The 25,109-nt window shown below is 42.5% G+C and overlaps 1 long non-coding RNA gene across 2 annotated transcripts in view; it reads left to right on the top strand.

Annotated features, from left to right (window-relative positions):
* Window positions 1-10,564: 10,564 nt before the first annotated feature.
* The window catches only part of LOC124711568, an 81,518-nt gene continuing 66,973 nt past the window's right edge, over window positions 10,565-25,109 (top strand). The window contains exon 1 of one of the 2 annotated variants that reach the window (XR_007005489.1): window positions 10,565-10,753. This is a non-coding gene — a long non-coding RNA (uncharacterized LOC124711568). Of the gene's footprint in view, window positions 10,754-20,575; window positions 20,682-25,109 lie in introns of those variants that run through there. The other variant, XR_007005490.1, reaches the window with a different exon arrangement.

Below are 25,109 nucleotides of genomic sequence, written 5' to 3' on the forward strand. Positions count from 1 at the left end.
TATAACAAGCCCGAGTGCAGAAAAAGTCAGCTTCTAGATATATTTTGAAAAGACATAGTACTTGTCCTAAAGCAAACAAGCACCAAAATTCATGGAGACGAAATACGGCAAAATTAAACGAGCTCCAGCACTTAAATTTCTCGGTGAAACCATTCAGAAAAATGGAATCGGAACAAAAACTACGAAATTAAATGCCAAAATATGGAAACGGCATATCGACTTGCTCAAAATATCTACAATAAGAAATATATCCCCAAGCACAAAATACTAAGACATTATTCAGCGATTAAGTCAGAATCCATCTACGAATATCGGAAACACTCATTTAGAATAAGAAAACAGACAATGGAAACATTGAGATAAGGTAATGCAAAATCACAAGAAAAGCTCTGGGCCCAAAACTTGTAGACTAACAATACCGACTCAGAGGCAAACAGGAAATCAAACAATATCCTAATACTCGTAGTGTCATTACCAAACACAAGTTAATATTTTACAGACACATTAAAAGAATGAACTCTTACAGACTTAGAAAACAAATAGTTGAATTCTTTCACAACAAGAGTAAAGCCAAAACGAACACGATGAAATGGATTGGTGAGATTAAAACTGATTTTAAATTGACAGGAATTAGACAAGAAGGTGTCCAAAACTGCGAAATTTTCAGGTCTATTTCACAAAGGCAAACTGACCACGAGGAAAAAGCAAAGAAAAAGACTGGGAAAAAACATGGTATGAAGAGAGAAAGGGACCCCACTAGAAGAGACCGGAAGAAATGTGGGCACAAAGGAGGGCAAATGCCCACCATTACGTAGAAGGTGTTTCAAAATGAATATACGGGTTTTAAGGCTTTGTAGCACATATTAAATTCATCTTACAATTATAAATAATACACCAAATGAAAGAGAAACACAAACAGTTTTTCTTACAATTATTCAGTGAGAACACCGATCACACATCGAGTCGATAGGTGAGCTGTTCCGAAACCTTGATCAATGTGTCAGAAGTAACTGTTGCAATAACACTGTTTCTAAAGTCGGATAGATCATCTGGTATCGGAGGCACATAAGCATGATCGCATCATATCGTGTGTGAACGTGGAGGTCATGCATAAAGTGCTGTGTCAACCGGCCCCTTTGCGCCCAATCCACCGGTCGGATACAAAAGGTCGTTTAACCAGTCGCGTACTGAGTTATTCCAGTGAGGTGGCGCACCATCTTGCTCCCAAATAAAGATGTGTTATTCAGCTTCTTTCCATTGAAGCACGGGCCAAAGCTGTAGCACATCAAGATAAGAAACACCAGTTACAGTTGATTCACCGAAAAAGAAAGGCCCATAAACTTTCCGCAGGGCTAAGCGTGAAAGACTCGCACTCGTTCAACATGTTTTCCACTCGCTCTTTGTCATTCCATACCCTTCCCATTGGGCACAGGTAAGCAAACAAAACTGTTTGAGTTGCTCTTTCGTTTGGCGTATTATTTACAATTGTAAATAGAACGTAACAAATGCTACAACGCCTTAAAACCGGTATGTTCGCCAGCCGCTGTGGTCGAGCGGTTCTATGCGCTTCAGTCCGGAACCGAGCTGCTGCTACGGTCGCAGGTTCGAATCCTGCCTCCGGCACGGATGTGTGTGTTTTCCTTAGGTTAGTTAGGTTTAAGTCGTTCCAAGTCTAGGGGACTGATGACCTCAGATTGTAAGTCCCATAGTGCTTAGAGCCATTTGAACCGGTATGTTCATTTTGAGACACCCTGTACTTTGAATTGTCCTAAAAGGCCCATTCGCAAACAATAATAATAAGGCAGAACTAACATGTCTTATCATATTAGCTAATAACATTAAGTGACGCTGTATCACTGCGAGTAAAATAGAAATATTTTGCCAGTTACGTTTGGTTTTCATTCCCCGTAGGTTTTCGTTTTAATTTAGCCTCGTATTTTTTATATAAGAAACAAAACTTATCAATGAAATTTCTCGGAAGCCAAAGCGTTTTCCATCTCCGGGGTAGCATGTACCGGGTGATCAAAAAGTCAGTATAAACCATAAAACTTAATAAACCACGGAATAATGTAGATAGAGAGGTAAAAATTGACACACATGCTTGGAATGACATGGGGTTTTATTAGAACCAAAATAAAAAACAAAGTATTGCTAGGCGCGTGAAAGATTTGTTGCGCGCGTCGTTTGGTGATGATCGTGTGCTCAGCCGCCACTTTCGTCATGCTTGGCATCCCAGGTCCCCAGACCTCAGTCCGTGCGATTATTGGCTTTGGGGTTACCTGAAGTCGCAAGTGTATCGGGATCGACCGATATCTCTAGGGATGCTGAAAGACAACATCCGACGCCAATGCTTCACCATAACTCCGGACATGCTTTACAGTGCCGTTCACAACAATATTCCTCGAGTACAGCTATTGTTGAGGAATAATGGTGGACATATTGAGCATTTCCTGTAAAGAACATCATCTTTGCTTTGTCTTACTTTGTTATACTAATTATTGCTATTCTGATCAGATGAAGCGCCATCTGTCGGGCATTTTTTGAAAGTTTATATTTGTTTGGTTCTAATAAAACCCCATGTCATTCCAAGCATGTGTGTCAATTTGTACCTCTCTAACTACATTATTCCGTGGTTTATTCAGTTTTCAAATTTATACTGACTTTTTGATCACACGGTACATTCAGCTGTAGTCCCAATGAGGCTGTTGTTTTCAGTTCCTATCTGCCGAAAGACGGGACCCTAATCACACGGTGTCTGCATCCCGTGATTCGTTATGTGGAATGTGTACGGTGCCTCCGATATCCCTCGTCACACACTGACGGTCAAACGAGAATTAGCAGACGCGACGTGGCTCCGTCGTTAGCTCGTAAGTCTGCACCTCAGCTGCTGCAGCACCTCCCCACCCCCACCCCTCCTCCCTGCTCTCGAGAGGCGCCGGGCCAGACGAAGCCGCTATCGAGCGGATCGGCAGCGTCGCTTAGGCGGCTCTTGCGCTGCCGTCCCGTTGCGCAACGGGCAGTGGGTCACGGCGCCGCGACGCTGGCGGTGGTGGGGGGAGGGTGTGAAGCCGCGCGGGGAGGGGAACGACCGCTGGAGGTGACGGACGGTTTTAGATGGAAACCTGGGAAAATGACAGCGGTCACCCCAGCTGCCGGTCCGCTGGGGGCACGCCCTCTGCCAAGGACTAATTGCGGCGCCTGTCGCCAGGTGACAGCGCCGCGCCCCTGTCAGGCAGCAGTGTCTGCCAGTTGGAGATTTAGTACTTATCTCTCTAACTCGGACAGAGAGAGAAATCAACGAAAGGCACAATGAATTTCAGAATATACGTAATTACTGGAGTAAGAAGGTATCCGCAACCCGTAAATGTCTTCAGTTACGAATATGGTTAGACTTACATTCTTTTGATATCAAGAAGAGCCTGACGATGTTTTCAGTTATCAAGAATTAGGACTCTGACATGGTTATTTGAGAGGAAAAGAAGCATTCTATACTGGGTATTCCGAAATCTCCCCTTGAATTTTCAGTGAGAACAGTGTCTGTGCGACAGGAGCAAATATTTAAGGCCTTATGTCCAACACTCTAGAGTCCTGCTGGACGAAGGAGTGTCAGCAAGTCTCTGAAAATATGGTAATTATTACATTTGTACCAAAATAACTAGTGTGGCAATAACTCGAAATGTTAACCGTTGTTTTAAGAGGATTTCGATTGCAGGCCGTCAGTGAATGAAGGTACATGAGCTGTGTAAAGTGATACATGGATATTTTTCGATTCTAACGCATTTTAGCGTTAGGTGCTGTTACTGTATAAATAAATCGGTTATACATTTAGTAAATACCACAGTCACAGTAAATTGTTATGGCCCCCATAAAACGATAGGTTTGGAAGTGTTGTTTCACGCGTGTTTTCCTGAAGCAAGAAAATGGCATGTCTCTGTCGCCTTGTGTTTCTGTGTAAATTGTTAACTACCTAGTGCCCTCTATACACCCCAGAAGTTCGTAACGAAAATTTCAGAAGCCTTTGTGTAAAAGCCACATGAATAGTAGGAGCGTAAACTTGTGACACGTATCCTTAAGAAAGTATCCTTCATTACACCTACGTTTGAAGGTAATATCAATGGATTTGCTTTCGTGTTCATTTACCGTTAGCTATTTTCACTAGAAGTAGAGAGTAAGGAACATGAGTAGTACGCTGTTGTTGTTGTTGTTGTTGTTGTTTTCAGTCCGAAACCTGGATTGACGCAGGTCTCCACGCTACCCCATCATGTGCAAGCTTATTCATCGGTGAATAGCTACAGCAACCTACAACCATTTCAGCTTGGTTTTTGTAGCTGAGACATGCTCTCTCTCTCAAGTTTTTACCCTCCACACTTCTCTCCATAAACAAAATACGATTTCTTGATGCCTCAGAATATGTACTATCAACCGAGCCCTTCTTTTAATTAAGCTGCCATAAATTTCTTTTTTCCACTATTCGATTCAGTATGTACTTATGGGTTCCATGATCTACCCATCTAATCTCCAATATTCTTCTGTAGCACCACATTTCAAAAAACTCTATTCTCTTTTTGTCTAAACTGTTTATTGTCCACATTTTACTTCCGTACAAGACTAGGCTCCGGACAAATACCTCTAGGATAGACTTAAACCTATATTCGATGTTATACAATTTCCCTTTTTCAGTAACGCTTTTCTTGCTATTACGAATCTACATTTTATTTGTTCAGACACCTAAAAAAGTGCAGGAAATCGTAGCAAAGAATCGCCAAGGCTATGCTTAACATAGTGACTCTGAAACCATACGATTACGCATTGTCGTATATATGGTTCATAACGGAGGATACCTCACAGTAACATTACACAAGTTACGATACATATATGACAGGCGGTACAACGACTGTACAGTCAACCTCGAATATCCTTCGCCTAAATTTGACCAATAAGATTGCTCCTGCACAACACGCTCTCTTCCCAAAAAATCAGCTTTTGGGGAAAATAAAACAAATAGCGTCTTACATAAGGCGGAATGTCTCACCAGTTTTCTCAGCAAGCACGGAAAGAAAGAGGAGCATCAACATCCAAAAGTTGATCAAGTTAGCTCTCTGAGTATCTCGGTTACGCTTACGTATGTACTGCAATACGTCATTACAACCCTGCCGAAGCATCTCTAAATTACTTTCAAGTTTTCCGTCAGGACCGCTATATAAGAATCCCTGTCACCTGTGCTCTAGAACTATGTGCACTGTAGTCTTCGTTGCGTTTTCCTTACCAGGTGTATTGCACTTCCACAGAATCTTCCTAAATGATTTGAGTCTTCCATTTATATTCTCCACCTCTGATTTTACGCATTTCGTGTCGCTGCGCAGTTTACCCTAAGGAATGTAAATGGTGTGACCTACCCGTAAGTTTACTGCGAATACTATAATCTTATATTGTCTGGCTGTTTCTTTTCTTTATGGTAATACCCTCCTTGAAACCATTTTCAAGAGAGACTGCCATTCAGCATACCTCGTAGTAATTCCGCTTATCATTAAACCACCCAGCTACCTTACTTTCCATTACACAACAGCACCATCAGTGAGTGCTGGCTGCATCTTCGACGTAAGATGTGAGAAGGTGTGGAAGTTTTGAAGAGTAATCTCAGTTTTAACAGAGGAGACACTTCCATTGTTCCAGCCAGCGAGCAAGCAGCTAGCCTTCAGCGAGACACTGTAAATACAAACAGCTTCGGCGAAGCCATCCCTGCCTCGTAGTAAACAGAAATGTTATGTCTGCCAGAATGTTTGACAACATTCCCCTCCCCGTATTTTACCCAGAAACAAGCCACATTTCATACGAACAAAGAACATTAGTGTACGCTATTGTGTAATTAATGGGTGCCCAGCACACAGTTAAGCAGTACCGGGTTAAAATCGCAATATAATATTATTTTACAATCGAAGATTTAGAACAATAGTACTGGAAGAATGACTAGAGAACTATTCACATTCCTCTTTGGCAAAGGGTTAAACGCGACGACAAAAAAAGGCTACATAAAGCTCATACCTGTCTCAGTGAACAGTGGGTGTGATAATCCAGAGACAACAAATAAATTTTTGAAGATCTGGACCGAGAGTTGCAAGATAATACTAAGGCTTACAGTTTCAAGCGTTGGCTCAGCTTATACCTATCCCAGCGATCCTGTCCTCCGCAGCGTCAGTATGCGTGACTATGACAGAAGTATAAATAGATTGTAGAATTGCCGTGGCGGTCCTGTGAATTAATGCTGAAGATTACCAAACACGTACGCAGGAAGTGCACTCAGCAGCGTGTCGAATACTATATAGGATGTACTCGGAACGGCTGCAGAAATTTCCCGTGAGATTTTGGTGGAGCAAGTACGCCCACACGGCCTGCAGCTCCCTGGGTCCTTTTGTGATGGTCCCAGTTCATTAAGATCCGCAAACTCTGCGGGCTGGCTCGTGCAATACATACAGTACCCGCATTGGTGACACAGGTTCTTCCAAGCCAGTTGCCTGTGACTATAGCTATCAAGTGACGGAGACTCACAGCAACTCACTCTGCGCAGATTCCGCACTACATTCCGCTTGCAGCATTTTCTTTATCTTCTCCAGTTTTTGAGTCGTGTCTTTCATCTGTTGTAAGATTATTCTGAAATTGGTTCACTCCCGATCTTATGTCTCTATTACTGCACATTTACTGTTAAATACCGCAACGACTAGTCTTCGTGATCCACACAACAGTTTGACTGTTGATTGATGCTTCTATTAGAGAACTAACGAATCCTGTGTGTCCTATGCATTGCCCTTGCAACCCTCTTTTCTTTCTGGCAGCCTTTCTTTCTTCCAGTATCCTACTTCAATTCTTTAGAAATAGTGCGCACAGACTGACATTGATGAAGTGGCTGCCACCTATTACAAAAGGAAGTTGGTGCCAGTTGCTCAGATATGAAAGCACAGATGGCGGTTGTTAATCGTAAAGACCAATATGCCGTCAGCAGTGCCGCTCGTGATTCTCAGAAGTGCGTCGTAATCAACTGATTGACACGTCACCAATTTACCATTACCCACAGATCTTATGTGTAAAAGTAATAATATCGTCCGAAAGAGTACGATTCATGTCAGAACACAAAACAATTCAAGCACTAAAAATCATTTTAACAATACTGCGCTCTCCATCTACCTTATTAGAATATACTTTTTTTCTCCTTGTTTCAGAGAGGACACCGATAACACAATGACAATAGTGTAGCAAGTGTACTCGAATGTTGAAGGCACAATCCCAGTTTTGTACCGAGTGATTTTTATTAAATCGTATACAAACAGGATTAGGACAACCGAACTAGAGTTTGCAACAGATGTATTTTCTTATTACTCTAGAAATTCCTGTCTATAAGATTGTTCCAAAAATGGTTCAAATGGCTCTAAGCACTATGGGACTTAACATCTGAGGTCATCAGTCCCCTAGACTTAGAACTACTTAAACCTAACTAACCTAAGGACATCACACACATCCATGCCTGAGGCAGGATTCGGACCTGCGACCGTAGCAGCAACGCGGTTCGGGACTGAAGCGCCTAGAACCACTCGGCCACAAGGGCCGGCTTTAGAGTGTTCGAATGAAGCCTTTACTTCTACTCAAAATTGTTCGTTTCACATATTATGAACATGATATTACACGTATCGCAGGAAGTAATTAATGCTATTGACAAGGGATCTCAAATTGATTCCATATTTCTAGATTTTCAGGAGGCTTCTAACACTGTTCCTCACAAGAGACTTCTAATCAAAATACGTGCCTATGGAGTATCGCTTCCGTTGTGCGGCTGTATTCCTGTCAGAGAGGTCACAGTTCATAGTAATTGACGGAAAATCATCGAGTAAAACAGAAGTGATATCCGGCGTTCCCCCAAGAATTGTTATAGGCTCTTTGCTGTTCCCAATCTACACAAACGATTTAGAAGACAATCTGAGCAGCCCTCTTAGATTGTTTGCAAATGATGCTATCATTTACCGTCTAGTAAAATCATCAAAAGATCAAAACCAATTGCAAAATTATTTATGACAAGATATCTGTATGGTTTGAAAACTGGCAATTTGAAGCTAAATAATAAAAAGTGTGAGGCCATCCACATGAGTACTAATAGGAATTCACTAAAGTTCAAATACATGATAAATCACCCAGATCTAAAGGCACACAACTTAGGAGCGGGTTACTGTTCTATTTTGAGACTCGACGAAATTTGTTCTATATGAATCTCCTGTAGCGAAGTTTTTCTCCTGGAGACTTTAACGCTGATGGCGTGGAAAATCGCCGACATCTCAGGCTGGCAGCTTGTATCAGCCGAACCAGGGGCACAACCCTTTCTCACAAGCCATTTGCTGCAAGAATTATCTACAACAACAGCTCAAAGCGCTGGCAACCCTTTCATACCCCGAAAAGCGTATCTTTCTCAGGACCTTCAACTGAAACGTTTTCTAAGTGTGTCTCACACTACCTGTGTCATCTCACGATATCGAGACACTAAGACATGATAAATCTTCAGTGAAAACGCTGGCGAAATACCATTTTCTCTTTCCAAAGATGACATTCACATAGACGTATATCTGTATCATAATATGCAACCAACTGAAAGTACACCGTCATGTGAAGTAACATAAAGAAAAATTATCATATCTTCTTAGTATCTTTTATGCCTCACGCATGCTTTTCGTTTCTTTTCTCAGCAATGAATGAAATAAGGACGATAAGAGAGTCATGTCCAATCGCCATAGAGGTGCTGAGTCAATTTAATTGGACAAAATAGGACAGAACTTCCCGGAAACCATCACCTGAAGTGATTTACGGAAACCACTTTGGATGAAGAGGCTATCACTATAACAAAATACCGAGCAGCTCGCTAAGTTAGAAGAATGTTCCTTGTTTCAGTTTGACTCCCCGAACGAAGAGGCTATGACTATAACAAAATACCTAGCAGCTCGTTAATTTAGTAAAATGTTCCTTGCTTCAGTTTGACTCCCTGCAGTACAGTATACTATCCGTATAATAATCTGTCTTCTACAACCTGATGCTTCTTTTCCAAGTGAAATTTTAGTACAAACTACTGCTTAACCCATGAAACGATAGGGTGCAAAAAATGAAAACTGTATGACGTAAGGAAACTTAGATTTATAATTCTGTTATTGCTTTGTAGTTCTCTAATTCTCACTTTGCAGAACATCTCCTAACAGGATTGATGTCAGTCTTCGGTGACGCAGAATGTTTAACTCCAATACCTTTTACTTCAGTCTGTTGACGATATATGCAGAATGAGAAACAAGCAACTCAGAGGAATTTCACCGTGAACTACTTGTAGGACAAATTCCCGCAATCTGCAAGTATTTTATAACGTTGTAATTTGTTTCTGTTAGCTCTCATACAAAAACATAACGTCAGTCAGGCGCAACTGCTTCACCAACTCACGACGAAAAGTCTCAAGCGAATCTTCCGCTCCAAAGTGTGTATGGGCTGTTTCATTTCATTTTGGACAATAGAAAACCTTCGATTTTTGTGGGGGCTCAGTTTTCTTTCAAAAAATGGTTCAAATGGCTCTGAGCACTATCCGACATAACTTCTGAGGTCATCAGTCGCCTAGAACTTAGAACTAATTAAACCTTACTAACCTAAGGACATCACACACATCCATGCCCGACGCAAGATTCGAACCTGCGACCGTAGAAGTTAGGTTTAAGTAGTTCTAAGTCTAGGGGACTGATGACCTCTGATGTTAAGTCCTATAATGCTTAGAGCCATTTTGAAAGAAAAATTTTGAAATTAATATTGTATAGTTTGAGATGGCATTCAAGCGGCATTTTTAGAACTTGAATTTAATGCAATCTTCATTAAGTTTCATATTATTTCTGAAAAACACAATTATAAATGGAATAAAAACTGTGCCACATTGTTCAGCATTTGATTTAAAAGCAAAATTAGTAAATATTTTATGGTATCTATAATGTACAGCTGTAGAAAAAATAAAAAGTAAATAGAAACAGCGACAAAACGCACTTGCTGCGCTACACTAGATTACGTAACACAATGCCGCGAGGTCTCTTCCCACGATGACTAGCAGACGGCAGCCCATCGCAACCTAAGTACAGCGCGTGCGTAAATATTTATTATTTAATTATTTTTATACGTTTCAGACAAGGGGGTTCCATAAAATTTAAAACTGAAATCAGTGTGTAACAAAAAGCGGTTTAAGGCTAAGTGAGTTTCTCATTTTCCATCCAATTTGAAATCGAATGGCTCTTACAGGAAATAAAAAAAACAACAAAAGCTGAAATATAGACAGCCGGCGAACTTGTCCTTGGCGTTTTCATTAAGGCACAGTCACAAGTAACCTTGACACGCCTTCAAAAACGCAGCCTCCCGCTAACAGCAGAAGCCACTGAGCAGGGGGACCATCCTCGCTTCTGCCAGATGTCAACCAAGAGCCGAAGCTCTTGCGACACAGCTGGCATAGTCGACAAATGCTCTAAATATAACTGTCACCGCCTGAAGCTGCGGCCATTCGCAAACACGAGGCGTTAATAACAGTCTCCAAGGCCGGGGAGGACAACATGGGTCTGACTAGTATGTGTAGAATGATTGGAACAAGTATCGTTGTTATTGTTTCAGTTGGTTAGCATGTATTTGACACTAGAGGATACTGATATGGCAGAAGTGGACGTTCAAGTTTACAGAACTCCACGCAGAATCTTTCCGTGAAGTAAAAGTGAGTACACAAACCAGATTTAGCTTTAAATGAAACTTTTTATTGGCATACATATATGAACTATTTGCTATAGTTTCTGTATTTTAAGACCTAGTTTTTGGACTAAAAGGAGAGATGTACAAGAAAGAAAAATTTTAAATGTACGAGTAAAATAATATGCGAGCGCCGCCTCGAAATCATGGGGAGGAGTTCCAGCTGGTCATTTTCTTTATGTTTTACTCCACTTACTGCACTTTTTTGTACTTCTTTCATACATATACAGATTTGAAATACCAGTTCTAATTTTGCAGATTTCGTCACACATTCTCCAAATATAAGAGTAATCTCTCCTACGATCTTCTTCAGTTTTACTTTTCTTGGATCATCTACACGATTCAGCGTAGGTTCTCTATTTGGGAACATCACTGGCGTATTTATCAATTTACTGGACCTGTTAAACTGTAGCTGATGTACATGTTTCACGACAGTGGACACTTCAGTGATGGTGATTTTTTTTGACTATAAATGAAACGTACGAACTGCGAATGTTCTACAGCATTGATTTATTTCATTAGCCGGTTTTCGGCTTACAAGACAAACGCCAGACGCAAGAAAAGCTGCGTATGCAATTTCTCTGCGAATTGTGTAAACTCTGTTATATTTACACCTTTTTAACAGTCTGTGTGTTGTGTTTCTTAGGTTGAAAGTGAATACAATTCGACATTCCACCGAGTGTGTGTCGGCCGGAGTGGCCATGCGGTTCTAGGCGCTACAGTCTGGAACCGAGCGATCGCTACGGTCGCAGGTTCGAATCCTGCCTCGGGCACGGATGTGTGTGATGTCCTTAGGTTAGTTAGGTTTAATTAGTTCTAAGTTCTAGGCGACTGATGACCTCAGAAGTTAAGTCGCATAGTGCTCAGAGCTATTTGAACCATTTTTGAACCGAATGTGTGAAGGACATTGACTAAACAGTGGTCGGTGTACCAGATCAGCGGTCGCAAATCTGATAGTAGATAGGGTCCATTTCGAAATACATAAGAATTTGCAATGGAGCATTTAAGAAGACGAGCAGAGACAGTGATGTGAGTGGGGGAAGTCCTGAATGGAAAGTAAAGACGTGGTAAAAAAGAGACAACTGCCGGCGCAGTTTACGGCGCGTGCTCGTCTGGAACGAGGGATGGCCGCGTGGCCCATGTATAGCCGGCACATCTGGACACGCTGGAGCTCTAATAATAACGCGGGCACGCTCCTTGGCCGCAGCTAATGGAACAACAGCCGTCACTGGGACGCTGGAATTTTTATAGACCGTCCTGGAGCAGACGCTGCGCTATTTCCGTGCCAGACCGGCGTCGGGTATCTGGTGGCTCTTTTGTGTTTTAAATGCGGAGCCCTGGTATCTGAGGTGACAGAACTGTCATTGTTGCAGGAGTCCTGAGGATAGTTCGAATTGGTAACGTTACGATGCTCCACTTGATTACTAATTAGTCTGATCGCGTAACTAAAATAACTAAGGACTCACTCGAGAGGGTAACTATGTCGGACTTTATTTTCAGAGCGAGAGCACTCGGCGAAAAGTAAACGTGAACAAACAAGTGAGTCTTTAGTTGTTCTGCCACTAAATTCGGATACTATGTTCCGTTCTCGATACCAATGATTTGACCGTAATTTTCAGCAATCTTCAGAAATGTATAAAATGACAGGAGAAATATGAAGAGATTTCCTACAAGATGATGAAGACAGTGAGAGAGCAGATTTATTCGAGAGCCTGTAACTGGTCCACTTTCAGTTTCAGAACGATCTTAGAAGAAAATTGATGCTTCACACAAGAAGAGTTCTGTGAAGAATGAAGAGGTAATGTTCTCGTGAAAACAGGGTAGACTAGAAAACATTTCTCTCCTCAATTTTGCTTTCAATGGCAGGGGAGACAATCAAATTAAAGCTTACCAGGTGCGTTCAATAAGTAATGCAACAGATTTATTGCTGAAAGCAGGTTGGTTTTATTCAGGATTCCAATACACCATATTGTTCTTCACTCTTTTCGCTACAAAACCTTATTTTTTAACACAATCTCCGTTCAATGCGACGGTCTTCGCCACCTTCCTGGGAGGGCCAGTATGCCCATATGACGCCACTCTATTGGTCGACGTCGTAGCCAACGTCTTCCTGCATCAATAACCTCCACATCATCCACATATTGCTTCCTGCGGAGTGTATCCTTCATTGGACCAGACAGATGAAGTCGGAAGGTGCGAGATACAGGCTACAGAGTGGGTGAGGAAGGACACTCCAATGAAGTTTTGTGAGTTCCTCTCGGGCGCGCAGACCTGTGTGAGGCCTTGCGTTTTCATGGAAAGGAGAAGTTCGTTTTCATTTTTGTGGCGACGAACACGCTGAAATCGTTTTTTCGGTTTTCTGAGGGTAGCAAAACATACTTCAGAATTGATCATTGTTCCATAAGGGAGCCCCTACAGAGTCCCAGACTTTGCAGGCTGAGGGTGCGTCTTTGAACTTTTTCTTCGGTGGACCGGAGGTGTGGTACCAGTCCATGGACTGCCGTTTTGTTTCCGGTTCGAAGTGATCAACGCATGTTTCATCGTCTGTGAGTATGTTCGACAAAAAATCGTCACGATAAGCCTTGTAACGCGCAAGCAATTCCGCAGGGATGATCCTTCATTGCTCTTTAACGAACAGACACATCCAGTTGTGCAGCGAGATGCTTGACTGCAATTTGTCGATAACCTCGAATGAGGTGCCCGCGCCTTCCAACACTGCAGGAGGTACAGCTGTGTGCGGATTCAGAAAATATCGTTCTTGTGCAACACACTAGCTCTTTATTCCCATGAAGTAATGAGTGCTGTCGACAAGGGATTTCAGATCGAGTCCATATTCCAAGATTTCCAGAAGGCTTTTGATACCGTTCCTCACAAGCGACTGTTAATAAAATTGCGTGCATATGGAGTATCATTTCAGTTGTGTGACTGGATTCGTGATTTCCTCTCAGAGAGTTCACAGTTAGTAGTGATAGACGGTAAATCATAGAGTAGAACAGAAGTGACATCTGGCGTTCCGCAAGGTAGTGTCATAGGTCCTCTGCTGTTCCTGGTTTATACAAATGATCTAGGTGATAATGTGAGCAGCCCCCTTAGACTGTTTGCAGATGACGCTGTTATTTACCGTCTGGTAAAATCATCAGACGGTCAATTCCAATTACTAAATGATCTATAGAGAATTTCTGTGGTGCGAAAAATGGCAATTAGCACTAAGCAAAGAAAAGTGCCAGGTCATCCACATGGGTACTAAAGGAAATCCGATAAATTTTGGGTATCGATAAATCGCACAAAGCTAAGGGCTGTCAATTCGACTAAATACGTAGGAATTACAATTACGAGCAACTTAAATTGGAAATACCACATAGATAATATTGTGGGGAAGGCGAAACAGAGACTGCGCTTTGTTGGCAGAACACTTAGAATATACGACAAACCCAGTAAAGAGACAGCCTACATTACACTTGCCCGTCCTCTGCTGGAATATTGCTGCGCCATATGGGATCCTTACCAGGTGCCGGCCGGGGTGGCCGAGCAGTTCTAGGCGCTTCAGTCTGGAACCGCGTGACTGCTACGGTCGCAGGTTCGAATCCTGCCTCGGGCATTGATGTGTGTGATGTCCTTAGGTTAGTTAGGTTTATGTAGTTCTAAGTTCTAGAGGACTGATGACCTCAGATGTTAAGTCCCATAGTGCTCAGAGTCATTTGAACCATTTGAACCTTACCAGGTAGGATTGACAGAGGACATCGAAAAAGTGCAAAGAAGGGCAGCAGGGTTGAGAGTGTCACTGATATGATAAGCAAATTGGGATGGTAGTCACTGAAACAAAGGTGGTCTTCTTTGCGGCGAGATCTATTTACGAAATTTCAATCACTAACTTTCTCTTCTGAATGCGAAAATATTTTGTTGACACTCTCCTACGTAGGGAGAAATGATCATCACAATAAAATAAGAGAAAACAGAGCTCGAACGGAAAGATTTAAGTGTTCCTTTTTCCCACGCGCCATTCGAGAGTGGAATGGTAGAAAAGTAGTATGAAAATGGTTCGATGAACCCTCTGCCAGGCACTTAAGTGTGAGTTTCAGAGCAACGATGGGACAGGTTTGAGCGACCTTGTTGCGATGATAACAGAGGCCTCCCCCAACGACTCACCGTGCTTTTGCTCACTGCCTCGATTCCGTAGATATTCTGCAAGCGTCTGTGAATATCTATAATGCTCTAGTTTTCCGTCAAAAGAAACTCAATGACAACCTCTGTGCTTGGACCGCACCTCCGTTATAGACACCATTTTGAAGGCTACATATAGCACCTCCACTGATCGAAACTCTACGAAACTATAGGGGCTGAAGCAGATATATTTCACGATGTCCCACAAAAAATTCTGCATTTTTGTAACCGAAATTGTTCGAAGAAGATGTGTTGCGGTACTTATTGAACATCTCTCGTAGTTTTGTTCGGCCAGTTATTTACGTCGAGGACAATGCGGCGTAGGTGTCAATTAAATCTTGAAATTATCTAGACAAAAGTTGAAGGAATTAGATCCACTATTGGAAAACGGGCAGTTCTGTGGCGAGTGTAGAAAGATTACTTGCTTGTGGTACGTACAGTTGACGCACTATCCAAAAACCGGCAAGCAAGGCGTAGCGGTGGACATTGTTTAAGCTGTGTTCAGGAGATCCAGATAGAGATTCGTTGACACCCGAGCAGTGGGAGTTGGGGACGCCTAGCGCAATTAAACATCAAGGTGGTGTCAGTAGTCTTCTTCGACGAGATAGGTATTCTTACGTCAGATTGTTTGACAGGAGCTCTGATCCATGTTACAACTACCTTAAGACGACGTTACACCCAATTATCAAAGAAATATACTGCGAAATACGCAGAAATGGTGTTCCGTTTCTTGAGAACGCGCCGTCTCACTTCAACCTGATAACATTGTTCCTCAGTCAATGACTGTGAAATTTTGCAGCGTACTTCAGTTCTCCCCATTTATCTCCTTTGCATGTCTTCGCTTGCTCAATTATGAGTTCAGTGTTACCCTAAAATAAAAAAAGCTCATCAGTGCTTTTTTATCACCTGGTCTTACAGATTTCTAGCATAAATGATCCATACGTTTAAACAATTTGTAGTAAGAATGAAACTTCCACTCTGCAGTGAGAAAGAAACTAACCGGCTGGCCTATGTGACAGGTAGTTTAACATTGCTATAATGTTAAATACCTTGTTACAAAAGGGTAGGTTTGGAAGGCGACTTGCAAATAATGTCAAATAGAAGGGTTTTTTAATTTCTAAGTTTATTCAGAGACAGCGTTACTCTTGCTCCACTCGTATTGTAGTAGCCGTACCCACGAAAACACAAGGGCTTAGTACAGAGACGATGTCTGGCTTGTACTGTTCCGTCTGCTATGAAATGACGCTGTTACTACACCGACGGAAAAAACCGCAACACCAAAAACATTTAATGTAGAGTAATGAAATTTTGGGAATACATTTGCCTAGGTAACATATTCCAAGATCACAGGCTAATAAAAGTGCGAGATCAGCCATTGCAAAAAACGCTGGTACGTTAACTACCCGTATAACCACCAGAATGGTGCATGTAGTCATGAAAACTTGCATATGGGATGACGTTCCTTGCTTGTAGCACTTGGTCAGTCAGTACAAGGGCGGTTAACAGTTTTTGTGGATGACGCTGGAATTGTCGTCCGATTATGTCCGGTATGTGCTCGATAGGAGACAGATCTAGTGATGTAATAGACAAAGGCAACGTGTCGACGCTCCGTAGAACATGTTGGGTTACAACAGCGGTATGTGCGCGAGCGTTATCCTGTTGAAAAACACCCCCTGGAATGTTGTCATGAACGGCAGCACAATAGGTCGAGTCACCAGATTGACCTACAATTTTGCAGACTGGGTGCGTGGGCTAACCACGAGAGTGCTGCTGCTCTGATACGATATCGCACCCCACACTATAACTCCAGGTGTAGGTCGTCTAGCACGCAGACACTGCCCTTCTTCTATCCAACACACGGTCATCACTGGCACCGAAGCAGAACCACCTTTCATCGGAAAACGCAACAAAGCTCGACCCTGCCCTCCAATGAGCTCTCATTTGACACCACTGAAGTCGCAAATAGTAGTGGTTTGGAGTCGGAGGAATGTACGCTACAGAGCGTCTGGCTCGGAGCTGTCCTTGTAGTAACCGATTTGTAACAGTTCGTTATTCACTAATATGCCCACTGCTGCTCTGATTGCTGCTGGAGATTCAGCATAATGCGCCAGGATCATACACAGAACACGGTAGTCTTCCCTCTCGGTAATGCCGCATGGCCGTCCGGAGTACGATCTTCTTGCGACCGTACAATCTAGTGACGACCGGTGCCAGCAATCATATACAAGCCGCGCGGAGTGGCCGCGTGGTTAGAGGCGCCATGTCACGAATCCAGCGGCCCTTCCTGCCGGAGGTTCGAGTCCTCCCTCGGGCATGGGTGTGTGTGTTGTTGTCCTTAGCGTAAGTTACTTTAAGATAGGTTAGGCAGTGTGTAAGTCTCGGGTTCCATGACTTAAGTAGTTTGATCCCTTAGTAATTCAGACACAGGGTTCCATGACGTCAGCAGTTTGATCCCTTAGTAATTCAGACACACACAATCATATACAGTGGCTACATTCCTGCCAACTCTTTCTGCAGTATCGCAGAACATCCAGCTCCTCGTAGCCCTATTACATGACCTCATTCAAACTCAGTAAGATGTTGATAATGGCGTCTTTGTCGCCTTAAAAGCATTCTCGACTACCATCAATACGCCACGTCCAATGTCAAAGGTAACTAACGCTAACGACTGTTGAAGCGTGTATTTAAAGCAGACTTGATTTACAACCTCATAGTGGCGTTACTTATGAGACTGACAAGAAATTTGAATAGACACCATCTTTCAGATGTAGAAACACGGCTACCAACTTCATTTATGTTGCACAACTACTTCTTGGTGGTTTTCTTTTTTTTTTCCTCCTTCATTGTATGAACTGCACCCACGATAGAACACGCAGAGTTCCTCAGTTTCCCTCCTATGATCCCATCAGCTATGCTAACACTAACGCAGCTACTTCTGCTTAGCCCTGTACGGCTGCTAACACTCCTGTTTTAGCGCTGACTGCCTCTCGCTACTTCTACGCATCTCATTCAGAACGTCCTGCTCAACCGCTCTCTGCACGGAGCGTCCTGCTCCCTTACTCTTCCCTAGAGCGTCCTGTTCCCCGAGTTTTATTCGGAGTTTTTGCGTTGAACCGAAATTTTTTCTCGTTACCCTGCCTGTCACTGGCATGAAGTGATCCCGAAGATGCAACGCCGATTCATTGGCTCTAATTATGCAAATGTCTCCAGTATGTTCATCAGAGGCTGGGTGGAGGGAAAGAGACGTCACTCCTTATATGGTCACATACTGAGTCCTAGGTCTGTCATTGGTTCCGCAGGATGAATACGTGTCCCTCCCAAGGAACTTCTCTCAGCCTCTCTCTCTCCGCGCTCTCTGCCTAGTCTTACGTGCCTTTTGTCAAGTTCATTTGGAGGTATATTCGTTAACGGTGCACCGTAATAACTGTGTTTATGGGCTTAAAGCCTAACTGCATCTCGTGCCCTGTCGTTATCGACCTCATGGCGATGCCACAATCTATCCGTTACGATTTTGTCACAGGACATGGCTTTTTCTTTGTGGATACTGCAGTTGCACCTTTTTAAACATCTGAACAGAACTCAGGGACTGAGTGACGCTTCAGCGTACCACTTTCTATACCTTAGATAGTGGGTACACCACTCTCGTTTGTATTGTTTCTTGGACGGTGTCAGTCCCCGCAGACACACATTAGAGCTCCGCGTAGTTTGAGAGGCAGCAGAAGGGTGCTGGTAGGCTGAAGCTCTGAGGCTGTTCCTAAAAATGTTCGTGTGCTTAAGTCCAAGTTTTGGGGTCGAGTTCTCGTCGGATACACATTTTCGTAATCCTGTAATAAAAGACTTAATAAGTTTACCGCTGACTATGCAGCATTCGTAGGGTCTACTCAAGAAACCTTCAAAAAGCTTATGAACAAATCTGCTGCTGCATACAAGCCCTTCTGTATGTCTGTGAAGGTAACGAAGCCTCCGATTATGGAGCAAGGATACGCGAATGTGCCTGGCAAAAGACTCAACGGCTACTTATTGAATATAGGCAACAAATTCTGCTAACTTGGATCGTCAGTGTATAAGATCTGTCCTCTGTCTGACGTAATAAATGCGAGAATTGGCGAAACGGCGAAAACTTTCGGGAAGTTGCGCACAACAGTATGGGACTGCAAACATCTGCCGAGCACTGCAAAGTGATATGCACAGTATATACTGAGTACTGAGGTGACAAAAATCATGGGACAGCGATGTGGCTGTATACAGATGGCTGTAGTATCTTGTATACAAGGTTTAAAAGAACAGTGCATTGGCGGAACTGTCACTTGTGCTCAGATGCCTCATGTGAAAAGGTTTCCTACTTGATTAAGGCCGCTCGACGGGAATTAACAGACTTCGAATGCGGAATGGTATTTGGAGCTAGACTCACGGGACATTCCACTTAGGAAGTCGTTAGGGAATTCAATATTCCGACATCCACAGTGTGCCGAATAGCCGAAAGTACCAAATTTTAGGCTTTACCTTCGCACCACGGACAGCGACCTTCACTTAACGACCGAGAGCAGTGGCGTTTGCGTAAAGTTCAGTGCTAACAGATCAGCAGTACTATGTGAAGTATCCGCAGAAATCACCATAGGACGTACGACGATCGTATTCGTTAGGATAGCGCGGCGAAATGTGACGTTAATGGGATATGGCATGAGACGACCGCCACGAGTGCCTTTGCTCAGCAACACGACATCGCCTGCAGCGCCTCTACTGCGCTCGTGAACATATCGGCTGGTCCCTAGACAATTGGAAAACCGTGGTCTGGTCAGATGAGTCCCGATTTCAGTTGGTAAGAGCTGATAGTAGGGTTCGAGAATGACTTAGACCACACGAAGCCATGGATCCAAGTTGTTAACAAGTCACTGTTCAAGCTGGTGGTGGATCCATATGGTGTGGGCTTTGTTTTATGAAATGAACTGGGTTCTCTGGTCCAACTGAATCGATCATTGACTGCAAACGGTTATGTTCCGCTATTTGGAGACCATTTGCACCGATGAACTTCATGTTACCAAACAACAATGGAATTTTTATGGATAACAATGCGCCATGACACCAGGACACAATTGTTCGCAACTGGTTTGAAGAACATTTTGGACAGTTCGAGCGAATGATTGGCTACCCAGATCACCCGACTTGAATTCCATCAAACATTTGTCGGACATAAACGAGAGTTAAGTTCGTTTACAAAAACCTGCACGGCAACACTTTCGCAGTTATGGACGTCTATAGAGGCAGCATGGCTCAATATTTCTTCAAGGAACTTCGAGCGACTTGTTGAGTCCATGCCACGTCCAGTTGCTGCACTACGCCCGGCAAAAAGAGGTCCGACACGATATTAGGAGGTATCGCATCACTTTTATCATCTCAGTGTAGGCGTAGACCCATTTCTCTTACATTCTGCTGTGCTATTCACGCTATGCAATTCATCTAGCAGAACGGTGAGAGTTTTAAGTGAAAACGGTATCCACGCGAAGTTGATCTTGCCTGGGAGAAACCCTAGGGGCAGTGGTTGCAGGGCCGGTGATGAGCTTCCATTAGGCCGCTAAGTATCAGCAACTCTGGCAGCGGGTGCCTTTGGTCCTAAACATAGCCCCGCGGGGCTCCTTGCAAGAGGCGCTGCGGTTCTCCACGCCCGCTGCCACAACATGGCTTCAGGCCTGCTGGGCCGCAGCAGCCAGATAGTTAATTTCTCCGCTACTTCTGACGTAAGTGAGCTTTCAGCCTGTAGCCGCGAGCCCACTGATAACTTTGCACGAGCGAGAGGTCACTCCCTGATCTTTCTTCGAATCCAAATTAATTGTTCCTTAGCTTCAGCCAACGGTAATAGAATAACACTTCGTATTAGAGATAAGCAGGTTTGAAATCTACCACCGCCCACTCTTATTAAAGTTTTCAATAGGTTCTCTTAGTTGATTGCTGACACTTTCTTCATTGAGGACACGAACGGTTCATTTCCCTATCCTGAACTATTATCTGTCTGTATGGGCCTCACTGACGAGTCGGTAAACCCTAACGTTCTTCTTTTTCTATTTAGAGCGAGGTGTAGCAACTGAAGTACACTGCACGGGGTGTTTCAAAATAAATAGCGGACTTTTACGGCTTTGTAGCATTTATTACATTCAGCTTATAATTATACATAACACATCAAATGAAAGACTAACTCGAACAGTTTTGTTCGTATACCTATGCGCATGCGCATGTACTGTTTCCAATCTCTTCCGTTACAGAGCGCTAGTAGCGTAGATGGCGACTAGTGAACAGAAAGCTTTGTACGTCTTACAGTTTGCAGGGACTGAATCTGTTGTTACAGTGCAGCGCGCTTTCCGTATTAAGTTCCACTGTAGTTCTCCAAGCGATAATAACAGCCGTAGGTGGTACCATCATTCTAATACACCGGCTGTATTTGCAAAGGGAAGAGTACGGGACTACCAACGCTGACTGAAAAACGTCTTGAACACGTAGCCACATGAAATCAGTTTAGAAGGCTAGTCGTGCATTGGCACTTCCAGTGCCGTCTATGTGGGTACTTCTAAGGAGACGCTTACTGCATTCTTATCACTTGTAGTTGTTTCAAGCTCTAAAAGCTATAGACTATCGTTTACAGGCCAACTTTGCAAACAACATGTTACTGCATGTCGATGAAGATTTCCTGCGTTGTGTCGTCGTCAGTCGATCCTGTCACCTTTAGTGATGGATCGATATTTCACCTAAGTGGAAATGTGAACACACATAATGTGCGCACGTGGGGGTCAGCAAATTCTCACATGAAGGTACAATTGCAGCGACACTCCCCTAAATTGAATTACGGGCTTTTCTTTTTCTGCACATCAACTGTAACTGGTGTTTCTTAGCTTGATGCGCTAGAACTATGGTTCATTCCTCAATTGGACGAAGCTGAACCACAGAACTTTATTTGGTAGCAAGATGGTGCGCCGCCTCACTGGCATAACTCAGTGCGTTATTGGTTAAACGACGCACTACCCAACCGCTGGATTGGCTGCAAGAGGCCAGATGACAGAGATGGTTTCGTATGGCCTCTTCGTTCACCCGATCTCATCCGATGCAGTTTTTACCTGTGTGAGTTCATAAAGCGCATGAGTATGTGACTCCACTAAGTGCTAATCCACCTGACTTAACAAACATTTGTCGCAACAATTACTCTAGACACAACGATCAAGGTTTGAGAAAAGGTCTCCAATCAGCTAGGTATGTGCTCGTAATAAACACTTGTACGAAAAATAGTTTGAGTTGCTCTTTCATATGATGTATTATTTGTAATTGTAAGTTGAATGTAATAAAAGCTACAAAGCCTTAAAACCCCAATATTCGTTTTCAAACATCCACTCGTTTTAAGTTGTATCTGTCCCATTTCCTTCATCTGAGTTTAAATCATTTGCGGGTATCACAACTTGCTAAATGCAAATATTGCGATTCCTTATAATACATACGTAGGCACTCACTATTAAATGAATGCGCCGTTTTTCCACTTTGGCTGTATATTTGTTAAAACCTCTTTTTACTTCCACAACTAGTTTCAGGTGTTTACCCAGCGCAACATGTCATACACATGAAAATGCCAGCGAATCACACTATTGGTTTCCATCCGTTACAGTTTACAAATGATACTAATAGCGATTATTTCACTGATCTGAAACGGTTGCGAGTACGCTTCTAATATCCCTATGATGTCATGCTAAACAACACGAATTAGGACGATCGAAACTGGATTTTTAATTATGATAATCGGCGTAGAAACAGAGTTTGACAGTTACGCGTCACGGATCTCAAAATTTAGCTTAGTTATAGTGAGACTCCGAATCAGAGTACAACTCCGCACAGTAATAACCATTGTCAGAGACAAAAGAATTGATAACTGAGAGTTAAAAATCGAAGGACTCGGTGAGGATCGAATATTCGGCCCCTGTTTCCATAGTCTGACATTTAACCACTGAGCAATCTCTTTCTTTATTAGCACTGACAGGAGCATGCTCTTTTACATGTACTTCTTGTCTACTGTGTATTTCTCTCTGGAAATCAAAGTTCTTCTATCTTTTAAACATTCTGAAAGCAAACAAAAAATAAAGTAAATTTCTTCTTTCTTGCAAACTAAAAGCCAGTACATTTTTCAAAGTTAAATATCTTATTTCTTGAAAGTGAAATTCTCCTTAGAAAACAAGTAAAAAAATCCCATTCTTGACGATTTAAATATTCTTTCTGGCTCGGTAATGGACATTTATACTCCAGTTTACATTCACTGTTAATAATTTTGCAATAGGTCAATGTATTTTCTGCTGTACCTTTGTTGCATTTGTGCGTCCTATCTTTATACATTGTTCAAATATGTGGGACCCACAGCACAGCGTTCAATTTGGGGTCCACTCCTATTCCTTATTTTTGTGAATGTCCTCCCCTTAACATTCAGCAAGCAGAGTTGGTGCTTTTTGCGCACGATACTGGTGTTACATAAATTCCGTTAGATAGAAAACAACAGAAGAGTTAGTTAATGATATTTTCCAAATAATTCTTAAGTGATTCTCAGAAAGTGGATTCTCACTGAATTTTGAAAAAAAAACATATATTCTGTTCTGAACAACAAATAGTAATACCAAAGACTGATGTAGCACATGAGCAGGAATCAGTAAATAGGGTACAATGCTCCAAATTTTTGAGTGTACATATTGATGAAACGTCGAACTGGGAGAAGCATATTACTAAAATTCTCAAATAGTTAAGTTCAATTACTTTTAATCTTTGTATAATTGCTAATCTTGGAAACAAAATTATCAAACTCGTAACATATTTTGCATATTTGCACTCAGTAATGTCGTATGGAATAATTTTATGGGTTAAGTCATCATTTGGAAAGAAAGCAATGATTGCACAAAAGCGAGCAGTAAGAATAATATACATGGTATTCACTCACAGACGCCATGCAGATCTCTCGTCAAGGAGTAGGCATTTTAATTGCGCCGTTACAACACAGTATTCGCTAATTAAATTCATCATAAATGATCCATCACAATTCGAGAAGAACAGTGTCGTACATACCTACAATACTAAAGGGAAAATGACCGTTATTACCCATTGTTAAAGTTGTCAGGGGCTCGGAAAGAAGTTCAATATGCAGCAGCAAAAATTTCTGATTGCTTGTCCAATACCTTAAATGTCTGACAGGTGGCAAAGAAAAAAAAAATGTTCAAATGTATGTGAAATCTTATGGGACTTAACTGCTAAGGTCATCACTCCCTAAGCTTACACACTACTTAACCTAAATTATCCTAAGGACACACACACACACACCCATGCCCGAGGGAGGACTGGAACCTCCGCCGGGACCAGCCGCACAGTCCATGACTAGCAAAGCAAAACAGCTCCTTCTATTCCGCAGTAGAATTTCTATTTAAAAACTGACATCCGGAAAAAGGACATGTTTTTAAGTGTCGTCGCACGAGTAAGAACAAAAGAATAATGTTTTCATAATGTTAAGACTAATCATGTATACATATCCTGTAAACAAACACTTTCCACATCGTTTCGATGAAAGAATCGTTCAGACGATCTGTGGAACGTGCAATTAACTAAGCAAACAGACTAACAGGGGGCACTGGACGCATACAAGGATGACGACATGAGCGATCACAGGTTTATTTGACCCACTAGAGACACTTTAATGTAGGCGCAAACATCTCCCGCGAAAGCTTACTTACAAAGACTCGAGAACCAGTATTAAAATAGGAATCTCGAGACATTCTTCAGATCGCTACGTGTTGCTCCTGTAGGGACCGTAATGACAGTATTAGACTAATTACAGCACGCTCAAAGCAATTTCAGCTATCGATCTTCCCACGCTCCATACGCACCTGCAACGGGAAGAAACTCTTACCATGTGCTACCACTCGAAGTATCACCCGCCACGCAATTCGCAATGGTTTGCTGTGTGTGTAGATGTAGATGTAGACCTGATCCAGTGTTAATGCTGCAGATATTTTTGAATGTTCAAAACCATCTTTCGCCATTCTTCCCTATTAGGAGCTTGTTCACTCCGTCTCTACCGATCTCGTTGTCAACAACACGTTAATTCGTTACTTACATGTTCCGTAGGTAATTTGATCGATTCTTTTATCAAAATGATG

The sequence above is a fragment of the Schistocerca piceifrons genome, chromosome 1, assembly GCF_021461385.2.
Source record: "Schistocerca piceifrons isolate TAMUIC-IGC-003096 chromosome 1, iqSchPice1.1, whole genome shotgun sequence".
Taxonomy (NCBI): Eukaryota; Metazoa; Arthropoda; class Insecta; order Orthoptera; family Acrididae; genus Schistocerca; species Schistocerca piceifrons.